The sequence below is a fragment of the Miniopterus schreibersii genome (genome assembly GCF_964146895.1).
Source record: "Miniopterus schreibersii genome assembly, chromosome: X".
Taxonomy (NCBI): domain Eukaryota; kingdom Metazoa; phylum Chordata; class Mammalia; order Chiroptera; family Miniopteridae; genus Miniopterus; species Miniopterus schreibersii.
Genome location: NC_138104.1, coordinates 67377468 through 67390485, shown reverse-complemented (window position 1 = coordinate 67390485; position 13018 = coordinate 67377468).

Below are 13018 nucleotides of genomic sequence, written 5' to 3'. Positions count from 1 at the left end.
TGGGATAGAGAAGTGTATGGGTGTGGGGAGATGGAGAGCAAGAGGGGGGGGGCATTCCATTTTAGGCTGGGTATTGGGAAGAAGAGGGAGCCAAAGTTAATTGATGTAAGATGGACCAAAGAGAGTCATAGTGTGGTGGCAGAAATGTGGATGGAGAGGGAGCAGAAGTGCCTTCATATAAAGCTGGAGCAGAGAGGATGGAGGAGGGAGGATGGAGGGGTGGGGATGGAGAGGGAGATGGAGTCAGTTCCTATGAGGATGTGGAGAAATACAGGGTGATGGAGGGGATGGGAGCTTTAGGGGAGGGAAGGTGAGAGAGATAGGGAGGGAGAAGTCAGTTTCTGTGGGGCCTTGCTGTCCTCCCTAGTAACTCAGGAACATATAAAGCTTCCTTGAATGAATTCTCTGGTGAATCAGTCTTTTCTTTGTTCCAAAGTGTTTCAATTGCTAGGAACAGTTGGATTCATTGGTAGCCATATTCAGGCTTGAGTTAAGTAGATTCTATCTAAGGAAGTTGGTTAAAGAAGGAAGGTAGCTCAGATCCTGTCCTTTCAGAGATGGAAGAGCTGCTGGACCCAGATCATTGACTGGACACCAAATGGTGGAAATGCACATTAACTGCCCTAGGGGGCCTTCTTGAGGTCCTTTCACCCTCTATCAGATTTTAAATTCTTGTTTTTGTTATACTTTAAAATACTAGGATTTTTGGCAGCATACTCAAGTAATACACTCAAAACAGTGCTTTACTGATGATTACAACTCAGTCACACCTCCAAAGAAAACAGTCATCCCATTACACAGTCACTCTTCGGTTTGATTAGAACTGCTTGCTCCCGGATGGCCCTCATGATGCCAGGTTCCCCCCCACAGTCCAGGAACTACTTTTTTCTTAGCCCTTCAGGGCCATTGTGATAAGTGTCTTACAGCAAGTGGCTCCCTCTTCCATTCCATGTCTCATGACCAGCTCAGCTCAACATCCTATATTCTAGAAGTTGCTGGAACACTGTACATCTTCAGTTGTAGTAAAAGTAATCAGTCTGCATTTATCTCAGTTGTGAAGCAGTGACAGCATTCTAGTAATGGTATCAGCAGTGCCTAAAACTCTCACAGGGGCTCCGGACCCATTTCTAAAAACATCGCCATGGGAACTTGATATATCTGGAAGCCAAGTCACCTCTTCTCTAGCTTTTCCCTGCTAACCCCCAGTGTTCTCTTCTGAGCCTCCCCTTAATCATTACCTTTCCCCTTTCCTTTCTGGTTGCTACAGTTTGGAGGCCTATCATTTTCATTTCCTTTCTCCTCTTTGCCCTGAACATCTGGTGTGTCATCAAGATTTCCTACAGTAGTTGCTCTGATCGACCCCTTCCTTTTTCATTTCTTAAGTCACCATCTCAAACCAAATTTGGATCTCTGTAATGTCTTCTTAGCTGCTTTCTCTCTCCTGTCTTTTCCCAAGATGATTGGTGGTACTATCTTCCTCATGCCACTACCTTGCCCAGGAAGGAGCCTGGCCTTCAGACTAAGTCACACCTGGTTCAAATCCCAACTCTTCTACTCAGCAGCTATGGCCTTGGGAGACGTGACTTAACTGCCTTGAGCCTCAGTTTCCTCATCTAGAAAACAGTGTGCTGTGAGGTCAAAGGGAGCTAACAAACGTCAGGTGCTTAGTGTAGTGCCAGACACCTGGTGGGCATGCAATGAATGACACTCCCACCACAGACTCATGTAGAGCCAATCCACCCCTCTTGATCCCAGTGATCACTGTCCATTTGCCTGCTTTTCTTTTTTCCTTAACTTGGACTGTTCTGTCCTTAGTAAGTGCCTATGTGTGTTACCCTTGGTATAGAGTTCATTTTTATACATGTACTTATGCCTCTACTATTGACCTTAATGAAATACTTATGCCCATCTTTTCCCCAAATCTGTATTCTTCTCTTCTTAGGAAACTCCCCCCCCCCCCCCCGCCCCCCACCAGGGCTCCTTTCTTCCAGAAAAAACTTTGGTTTGAGAGTAGAGTGGACTTGTGGACTACTTCCCAGTTGGAATTCTGAAAGAGCAGCCTTGCAGATATGTCCCTTCCCACTAGGTGGAATGCCAGGACAGAGAGGCTCCAAGGCACTGAATCATCTGGAATCCAACAGTGTATTCAAACTGGAGCTTCTTAGTGCCTGGAGAGGGCTGTGGTCCCAAACAGCCTTCAAGTATGATGGAAAGGATGACATAGCGGAGAGATTACTGTAGGGGCTGTGACCCCCTTAGAAAAGCCACCAGGTGTGGACAATGATGGAATAATAGCTTGTCCGGTTGGATATTCAATTAGGCCTAATTAAAAGAGAACTAAAGGACATGTTTGCATTTCTGAGTGTGTGCAGGGAAAATTATTTACCTGCTACAGGGCCTTACTGAGACTCCCTAACTATGCTGAACATTTCTCAAGGAAACAGCACAGACGTGCCTTTGATTCCTTCATAGCTGTGCTTTGTGCCTGGTATAATGCTCTGTTCACAGGCAGACTTACTCATTTACCAACTTTGTTGACCCACTAGCAAGGATTTACTAACTCATTAAAGAATTCTAGCTTTCTATGACTCTTTTTTCCTCATCATTATCTCTTGTTATAATTTGAATTGTGTTCCCTTAAAAGATATGTTGAAGTCCTAACCCCAATACCTCAGAATGTGACTGTACTTGGGGACAGGATCTGTACCAAGTTATAATGAAGTAATTTGGGTGAGCCCTGATCCAAAATGACTAGTGTCCTTATTATAAAGAAGCAACTTGGACACAAAGGAATGCTTAGAAGGAAGACAATGTGAGGACACAGGGAGAAGCCAGTCTTCTGCAAGCCAAGGAGAGAGGCCTGGAACAGATTCTCCCTTACAGCCTCAGAAGTAACCTATCCCGCTGACACCTTGATCTTGGACTTCCAGCCTCCAAAATCAAGAGACAACACATTTCTGTTCTTTTAAGCCACCAGTTGGGGTACTGTGTTTTGGCAGTTCCAGCAAACTCGTTCATCCTACTCTCTTACTGAAAACTTTCTTTGTTCCCTTAAGTATCCTGACCAGAAGTACACACGGTCATGTTGAGGAAACAAAGCCTGGCCTTGCAATCTCTGCTGCAGAACTCCTCACTCCATGGACACTGGATATAGCCTCTCCTGAGACATCCATGAGCACGTGGGGGTGCTCGGCATTGCAGTCTGAAAGCTTGTACATTGATGTGAGGCCATCTCCTTGTGAGATGGTGTGTGTGCGCGAAAATATTTGTGTAATTCCTCATACAAAGAGTTCTAATGGGTATGCTGCGGACTACAAACCGAGTCAGAAAAGCATGGGAGTGATGAGTGAATAGAGGCAGGTGACAGAGGTTCTTGTTTCTGCTCTATACAATTGAAAAGAAATGCTTTCGGGATGAACCTGGCTATCTGAAAGAACTGACACCAACCTTGTGAAGGGCACCATGAGTAGTGGTGAAATGTCTCCGGAGCTGGACTAGTGAAGTTCCTTTATGTGACCTCTGGCAAATTACCTCATTGATTTCATCTGCTAAAAGGAGTTTATTAATAGAATTCACTTCAAAGGTACCTATGAGAATTAAAGGATTAAATAAGCTAATATATCTGAAGAGCTTAGAACAGAGCCTGGCACATGGTAGGCATTCAATAAACATTTGTTGAATGAATAAATTCAGAATTTGGCTGCAATCTTCAACTATAGGGTTCAGGGGGTGCATCACTTAACCCAGTGGTGCAATTTAGGGGCATACTGGTAGAAAAGAGATTCCTCACCTGGGACACTTGCACTTCAGGGGAGGTTCTTAAATCTCCTGAAACAACATGCACAATTTTTGGGTACAGGCAGGTGGGCAATTTTCACCAGATTTGTTCAAAGAGTTCATGAGACAAAAAAGATTCAGATCCACTGCCCTGGAATTGGACATTGCCTTTTTGGGACACAAAGAGAGCTATGCGAACCCATAGAATTGTGTCCTTGAGTGGTGTGTGTGTGGTGGGAGGGGCGCCTGGTGTTGATATCTTGTCCTCACAGGTACTGGCTGAGGTCTGTTTTCTGGCCCTGCCTGTTGTGCCTGAAGGCCTGAAGCGGCTGCTTCTATGCTGCTCTGGGACCTGGGAAATTCTACCAAGCTGTCTCTGTCACTGTCTAGGCCTCCTAGCAGTCTTTCGCTCCTTGGAGCCTCTGGCATCCAGCAACCTCACTATTCACCTGGATTTCCCCATCTCCCTCCCTTCCCTCCAGTCTTTTTTAGCTTGAAAATCAATTTTCTTGAAGGAAAAATACAACAAAAGAGGATTTATTTTCTTCTAAAAACTTTCTTTCCCCTCCTTACATTGCCTAAAAGAACTTTTACTTCCCTGTCTTCAGAAGCTTTTTTTGAAAGCCTCAATCCATTATCAGCTTTAGCCTCCCTAAAAATTATTCTTTGGGATCTATACCATTGCTTTTTTTTCCCAAATCCATCATTAGATTCATTCTCTCCTTAACCATTCATTGTATTTATTCGTTCGCTCATTCATTCATTCATTCATTCATTCAGCAAATACTTAATAAGCACCTATTCTGACCCAGGCCTTGAAGTGAAAAAATACAGCTCCTGGCCTCATGGGACTTACATTCTAGTGAAGGAGACACAGAGAAAAATAATCTCAAGAAAATGAAGCAGGATAAGGAGATAGAAAAATATGGAGAGGGTACTACTATTTTAGACAGGATGGTCAGGCAAGGCCTTCTGTGGAGATGACATTCAAGCAAAGACCAGAAGCTATGCAGGGATCTGGGCAAAGAGTGCTCAGACAGAGGGAACACCAAATGTGAAGGACCTGAGGCACCGGTGGGCTTGGTGTGAGTGAGGAACAATGAGGAAGCCCATGTGGCTGGGGCAAAGTGAACAAAGTGAAAAATTGCAAGTTGTAAAATAGGCAGAGGTAAAGTAAGGCTTTATAAACCCCGTAAGGAAGGGTAAATGTTCTGTGGGTGATGGGACACTATCACTGGGATCTCAGCAGGAAAGTAACATGCCTTGCACTGGAAAGTTTTGCACTGGCAGTTGTGTTGAGAATGCTGAGAACTACTTATAGGAGCAAGGGGGAAGCATATATCTTTTCACATATAAGCTCTTTTAGAGATCTCCCTGCATAGCCACATGGCTGACTTTTTTTTAATCTCATTTTGATTATTTGAGATTGGGAAATTTCTGGGGAAAATTTTGATCTGGAATTTGAAGTGATAGAGGAAGATTTCCCCTTTTTAGAATCATCATATTTCAGTAGCCACCTTACCTTCTAGAATCTCTAGCAGTGGGACCACAGACTATTTTGTTTTCTGCCTTTTCCCACCTGGAGTCTTCCTTCTCAGGTCCTCTAGTCTAAACTCGTTGCTGATGTCCACCCAAGCTTTTGTATTATTATTATGAACTTCAAAATGTCATTATTATTTTTCCCAAGTTCTGGTCATTTCCTCATCCACAGTCAATTCTTCTCTCTTGCTGGGAGGGTTAATAGATCATTCCAGGGACAGTGGCCTACAACTTTCAGACCTAGGATTTCCCAAACTCTTTATGATTTAGAAAAGACTTGATCCTTGCATTCTTGGTGTCGAGCAGGGATTATTACACCATTTTACAGATGAAGCAGCTAAGCCTTAGGGAGGTTAAGCATGGAAGCTGAGGCTCAAGCGCAGCGTTTTTGACTCTTAAAGTTCATGCTTTTTCTACTCTATCACTTTGCTCTCAAAATGATAGAGCTAATTAATGTGCTCCTTGTTTTAATTAGCTTAAATACTTTTAAGTGAAAATTAAATGGTTTATCCTATTCTCTTTTTGCTTTGGTTTGCATGGTTTCTATTATTAATTTCTTACTTAGAATTTTGATTGCCCCATCAGGGCAATTACTTAGGTATATCATAGCTTCCTGCTATGGGTTTAGGCCCCCAAAGAGGCTCACATGACCATGCAATGGTTAATTTTATGTGTCAACTTGACTGGGCCATGGGGTGTCAAACATTATTCTGGATGTCTCAGTGAGGGGTTGTTTTCAGATGAAATTAACATTTAATTCCATAGACTGAGAAGCGCAAATTGCCCTCCTTCAAACTGGGACCTGGTTTTTTCCTACCTTCGAAACATGGGCTCTTTTCTGGGCCTTGAGCCTGTCAGCCTTCTGACTGGAATCACAGCTTGGTGATTCACCCTGGTCTCTCCTGGATCTCCAGCTTGCTGACTCACCCTGCAGATATGGAAACTTGTCAACCTCTGTAAGTGCGTGAGCCAATTCCCTAGAATACATCAATCTCCCCCTACTCCTCTCATCTCCTGTTGGTTCTGTTTCTCTGGGAACCCTGACTGATACAGTCAGCAGAGGATGATCTCCCGCCACACACTGCCTGTTTCCTTTTGCAACTGCTGGACAGTTGTTTTCTTCAAAAGGAAGATAATCTGTGTTGTTGTTTTTTTCCCCAGACAAAAATGGTAATTTCAGAGAGAGAGAAAGGAGAATAGCTGTTGGTATATGTGATGAGAAGGTCATTCCAGAACAGAATTGAGACATCCTAGGAAATGCATTCTGCATGAGATGAGCACCAAAGTTCTGCTGCTCATGACAAAATTACCCAACACAGCTTACTCTTCCTGGAAATCAAACCAGTGGATAGATTTCAGAGATGGAACTTCTTTAACAGAAAAAACAGTGGAATGAGTAGAAAGAAGGATGGAAACTGATATAGGCATACATTGTGCCAGTAATATAATCTTACAGTTATACCTACATAAAAATATAAATGCAGAGAACAAGGTCTGGAAGGACGCACACCAAACTTTTAACAGTGGTTTTCTCTGGAGAGAGGAAGGCTCTTGGAGGGAGCTACACTGAAATGGACTTCCTCTTTTTATTTTGTTCTGGGTTTGAATTTCTTAAAATAAGATAGCATTCATGTATGAGTTTATATATTTAAAAAAACATTATTAAATAACATTGCACACATAGCAGGATGGCCACAATAAAACAGAAAATAACCAATGTTGGTAAGAATGTGGAGACATTGGAACCCTGATACATTGCTGGTGGGAATATAAAGTGGTGCAGCCACTTTGGGAAACAGTTTGATGTTTCTCAGAAGGTTAATTGTCGAACTGCCATATGACCCAACAATTCCACTTTTAGGTATATAACCAAAGAATTGAAAGTAGGGACTTGAAAAGATATCTGTATACCCATGTTCATAACAACATTATCTGTAATAGCCAAAAGGTGAAATCTTAAGTGTCTGTTGACAGATGAATGAACAGAATGTTGTATATATACATAATGGAATATTGTTCAGATATAAAAAGGACTCAGCCCTTATTTCAATTGTATCTACTTAATGCTGGCAGTTTCCTCTACTAGACTGGGAGTTCCCTAAAGCTTCGCTTTCTTCAGTTCTCTGTTCAACCTCTAGAACAGGTGAGAGGACCATGACTCCGGCCATCCCTATCTTCTTGCCATGGGAATCCAGAGTGCCTTGCCATGCTGAAGGCCTGTTTGGGTCAGGCTGCTCCAGCTGCTGGTGTCTGAAAGCAGCTAAGGGCAAATACAGTGACCCCTAAAGTGTGCTTTCCAACATGTGAACTTGGGCTAATTATATCTGCTTCCTATGGGTCAGTTTTCTTCTTTGTAAAATGGAGGTTGTAACTAGGACTGGCTACATAACTTGCAGAGGCCAATGCAAAATAAAAATTCAAGGCTTCTTATTTAAAAATTCAATTTCAAGATGGTGACAACAGAGCATTACATCAGCATTCAGAGCCCTACTAAGCATGGGGTCCTGTGGGACTGCCTAGGTGGCACAGCCATGAGACTGGCCTTAGTTATAACCTTGGACCTTCTCTTGAAACCAAGCAGATGTGTGCTCTAATAAAATCTTGTAAAAATAACCAAGTGCTGGACTTGAAGGTTGAAAAGTTTCCTGAAACCCAGTGTCTTCCACTTCCTGGCATCTTTGGGGCTCATTTGGACTTTTCTAATTAGTTTGCTTACTCCACATCACTCCCCCCTCATCCCTCTCTCAAGAATTCTCACCCATGGTGCATCCAACTTTCACTTGGTTATGGGCCAGGGTGCCCTGAAAGGATCAGGGTCCAAAGGGGATCATCCATTCCTTGGGACTCAGGCCCACAGTTGTGCTCAAGCCTCTGCCCAAGGGCTAGAGAAGTCTTGTTCATGCAACAGTCTGCGAAATCCCAGTATTCCCTCGCAACAAGGCTGAACCAGAGCCATTGCTAAGGAAACCCTGGTATTTCCATAGCTACCAGAGCACAGTGAGCATCTCTGAACTACAGCTGAATATATCTGGTGTCAGCAGAAGAGAGGAAAGGGAAGCTGATGTTTTGCTGCCAAGGGGGCAGGTCTGCATCCTCTGAATCTCATTACCTGCACAAAGAGGAGCAGGTCACTGAGAGCAGGACCACTCCTCAAGGCTGAAGAGTGGATGATCTCCCCTCATACATAGACCTCCAAGAAATTCCTGGTCAACTTGGAGTTGCATAGTCTGCCGGGCTCTTCTAGTGCCTGGTGCTCCGGCACAGAAATAACCATACTATACTGTCTCGATGCATCTGTATTCCTTCCCACTCCCTGCAGGTGGGATCTTAACAAGGCTGTGTCTGCAGCAACCAACATAGAGCATGGCTTCTTAACCTTTTCCTTGATCATCTGGGAAAGCCAGTGGGGTCCTTCTCAGAATAATATTTTTCAATGTGTGAAATAAAATAGGTAGAATTACAAAGGAAAGCTTTTTTAGTGAAATACAGTGATCAAAACATGTTAAAAATCACAATTGTGATATTGTAAAAGATGAGTGTATCTTCATTGATGTATTAAGTAAGATAGAATGGCAGGTCTAATGACTACCGTGATTTGTAAGTAGTGACAAGTGTAAAAAATATTTGGAGAGAGCTGCTGCCATGGTATGAAAATATCAGGGTTTTTCTCTTGGTTGCCTGCATTTATTATCCATAATGCTAAATTTCAGTTAGAGATTAGTGAATATAAGAGTATTCTTCCCCCATCTAATTCCACAGACCCTCTAAATTTTATGTAGGCTGTGAGTTCTGAGTTTGGACATTGCATACTATATGAATGAGTGAATGGCAAGTGAAGAATGAAAACATGATGGAAGAGTAAGAGCTAAGTAACTTACCTAGGTTACTTGAGCAAGTGAGTGGTTCAGGGAGAGGAAGGGCCTTGTTCACAGTCATCCAGTTATCTTCAGTCACCCTGCTTCTTGTCACTTCTTCCTTTAAGAACTGAAGAATTTCAACAAATGGTCTTGAAATAACTGGGTATCTATCTGTATGCAAAAGAGTGAATGTGGAAAAATTAACTTAAATGGATCAAAGACCTAAATGTAAGTGCTAAAACTATAAAACTCTTAGAAGAAAACAGGGGAGAAACTTCATGACCTTGGATACAGCAACGATTTATTAGATGTGACACTAAAAGCACAGGCAAAAAAAAAAAATGACAAATAGATAAATTGGACGACATAAAAATTAGAAACTTCTGTGCATCAAAGGAAACCACTAACAGAGTGAAAAACAATCTATGGAATGGGAGAAAATGTTTGCAAACCATATATCACAGAGGGGTTAATATCCAGAATATATAAAGAACTTTTACATCTGAACACCAGCAAAACAACCTGATTTAAAAAATGGGCAAAGGATTTGAATAGACATTTCTCCAAAGAAGATATAGAAATGGCCAATAAACACATTAAGAGATACTCAACATCACAAATTATTAGGGAAATTCAAATCAAAACCACAGTGAGATACCATCTCACACCCATTAGGATAGCTACTAAAAATAAAAATAAAAAAGTTAGGGAAAAGATAGTAAGAAAGAAACAGAAAATCACAAGTGTTGGCAAGAATGTTGAGAATTACATTGACCTAGAAAATTCCATTTCTGAGTATATACCCAAAAGAAATGAAAGTGTCTTGAACAGATATCTGTTCATCAATGTTCATAGCAGCATTACTCACAATAACTAAAAGGTGATAACAAACCAAATGCCCATCAACAAGTGAATAGATAAACAAAATGCAGTATGTCCATATTATGGAATATTATTCAGCCTTATAAAGGAAGGAAATTCTGACACATGCTATAAGATGGATGGACCTTTAAGGACATTATGCTAATTGAAAGAAACCAAACACAGAAGGACAACTACTGTATTATTCCACTTGCATGAGCTCCCTAGAAGAATCAGATTCATAGGGAAAGAAAGTAGAATGGTGTTTGCTAGGGGCCGAGGGAGGGGTATGGAAAGTTAGTACTTAATGGGGACAGTTTTGCAAGATGAAAAGAGTTCTGGAGATGAGTAGTGGCGATGGTTGCACAACAATGTGAATGTGCTTAATACCACTGAACTCTACACTTAATATGATTTAGGTAGTAAAGTTTATGCTCTGTGTATTTTACCACAATTAAAAAGATCTGAGGGAAAGGAGGAGGCAGACTCTTGGCTTGAAAATGCTTTGTCAGGGAAAAAGCTGCCCATGAATCCTGACAGGAGACCAGCAAAGAATCAACAACTTCTCTGCATGGTTCCTCTATCTGAGGATGAGTTAGCTAGTATTTGGGACAAATAAACTGCATAACCCAATTGCTTCATCGGATATCCTAGAAGAATGCCTATGAAAAGGAATCCTGCTACAAGGAACTCTTTGGAGGGCACTGAGGGATCTGACAATAGCTCTCAGCTCCCAGGCCTCCAGACTTCTCACTTTCCAGCTTCTGGTCTGAGGTGGCTTCTTAGCCAAGCATCTGGGTAAGTGAAGCCAGAGGAGGTGTTAACTCACAACCCCACAATCGGATCATCAGAAGGGTAGGGGTCTGGTAAGCCTGAGCCCTTGCACAGTGTGGCCCTCACAGGCCACAGAAGCTCAAGGGCACAAAGGCAGTGTATACAAGGGTCCCCAGCATGATGGGTAAGAGTTTAACTTGAAGGATGGGGAAGCCTTGAGCCTCAGATTGTAGCCAAGTGAGGAGAGTAGCAGGAGGCAAAGCAGGATGGGGAGCCAATATTCTTGTACAGGACCCTGTGGGCCATGGAAAGGAGCTTGGCTTTTACATGTTTTAAATATATTTTTATAAGTGTGAAACATACATACAGAAAACCACATATACATATAGTTTAGCAGTGATTATGTAGCTAACACCTATATAACCACCGCACAAGTCTAGATATAAACTATTACTAGCAATGAAGAAGTCCCCCATTATAACCAACTTCCTCCACACTAAACGGGAGGTTTGTGATAATCATTTCCTTTTTTTCTTTCAGTTTTACTAACTTACAATACATTTATTAACAATGCTGTTAATTTCTCCTGAGTTTTAAACTTTTTTATTCAGGTTTATTTTAAAAAATAGCATTCATAGATTTTAAGTTCACAGTTATATAAGTTTTGGCAAGTGCATATGTTCATGTGTCCACCACCAAAATCAAGTCATAGAACTTTTTCATGACCTCAGACAGTTCTTCCATTCCAAGATTCCTCAAAAAATTAGAAATAGAACTACCTTATGACCCAGCAATTCCACTTCTGGGTATTTGTCCAAAGAAACCCAAAACACAAATTTGAAAAGATATATGCATCCCTATGTTTATTGCAGTGTTATTTACAATAGCCAAGATATGAAAACAACCCAAGTGCCCATCAATAAACAAGTGGGTAAAGAATATATGGTACATATATACAATGGAATATTAGTCTGCCATAAAAAGAATGAAATCCTACCATTTGTGACAACATGGATAGACCCTAGAGGGTATTAAGCTAAGTGAAATAAGTCAGTCAGAGAAAGACAAATACCATATGATTTCACTTATATGTGGAATCTAAAGAACAAAATAAACAAAACAGAAAAAAACTTATAGAGGCAGAGAACAAACTGATGGTTGCCGGATGGGAGGGGGTTTGGGGGTTGGATGAAAAAGATGAGGAGGTTAAGAAATACAAATTGTAAATTACAAAATAGTCATGAGGATGTAAAGCACAGCATGGGGAATATAGTCAATAATATTGTAATAACTATGTATGGTGGAAGATGGGTACTAGAAATGACAGAGGGATCACTTTGTAAGTTATATAATTGTCTAACCACTATGCTGTACACTTGAAACTAATATAAATAATGTTGGATTCCAACTGCAATTGAAAAATAAAAATAAAAATAAAATTATTTCTTTCCATTTTTCATCCAGTCTTCTCTCATCCAAGGCAACCACTATTTTGATTACATCACTATAGATTAGTTTTGCATGTGCTCAAACTTTATATAATTGGAATCATATAGTATACATGCTTTTGTGTCAGAATTCTTTCCCTCAACATGTTTTTGAGATTTTCTCATTGTGTTGCATGTATCAGTATTTTATTTATATTTATTTCTGAAATTCATTGTATGGATACATCAAAATGTAACTACTTACCTGTTAAAAGACATTTAGGACATTTATATTTTGGACTGTTATAATCCTGCTATGCACATTCTTATACAAATATTTCTTTAAACATATGGGGTCATTTATTTTAGAGAAAATACCCAGAAGTAGAATTTCTGGGACTGAGGGTTGGTGTGTGTTTATTTAAAAACTACCTGTATTTGGTCAGTTTTCTGAGAGATTTGTATATAGGACATTTATTAGAAATACTTTCCTGAACAACACCTATAACGAAGTAAAGAAAGTAGGGAGAGAGAAGTAGCAGAGGGATGGTTAAACTAGGACTCAGTCAAGATAGAAACCTCATCCAATACCATGGGGAACCCTGGAGCTGACATGGCCCTTCAAAATTGTCCTGAATTGACAAGTCATTGGTTGTAGTTTTCTCCTGGGGAGATTACACACCGTTGGTTAGGTTAAATCATTCAATTAAAAGCAATGATTAGCCTTGGTCAGTTTTCTCAGTGGTTAGAGCATTGGCCAGCGGACCAAAGAGTTGCAGGCTC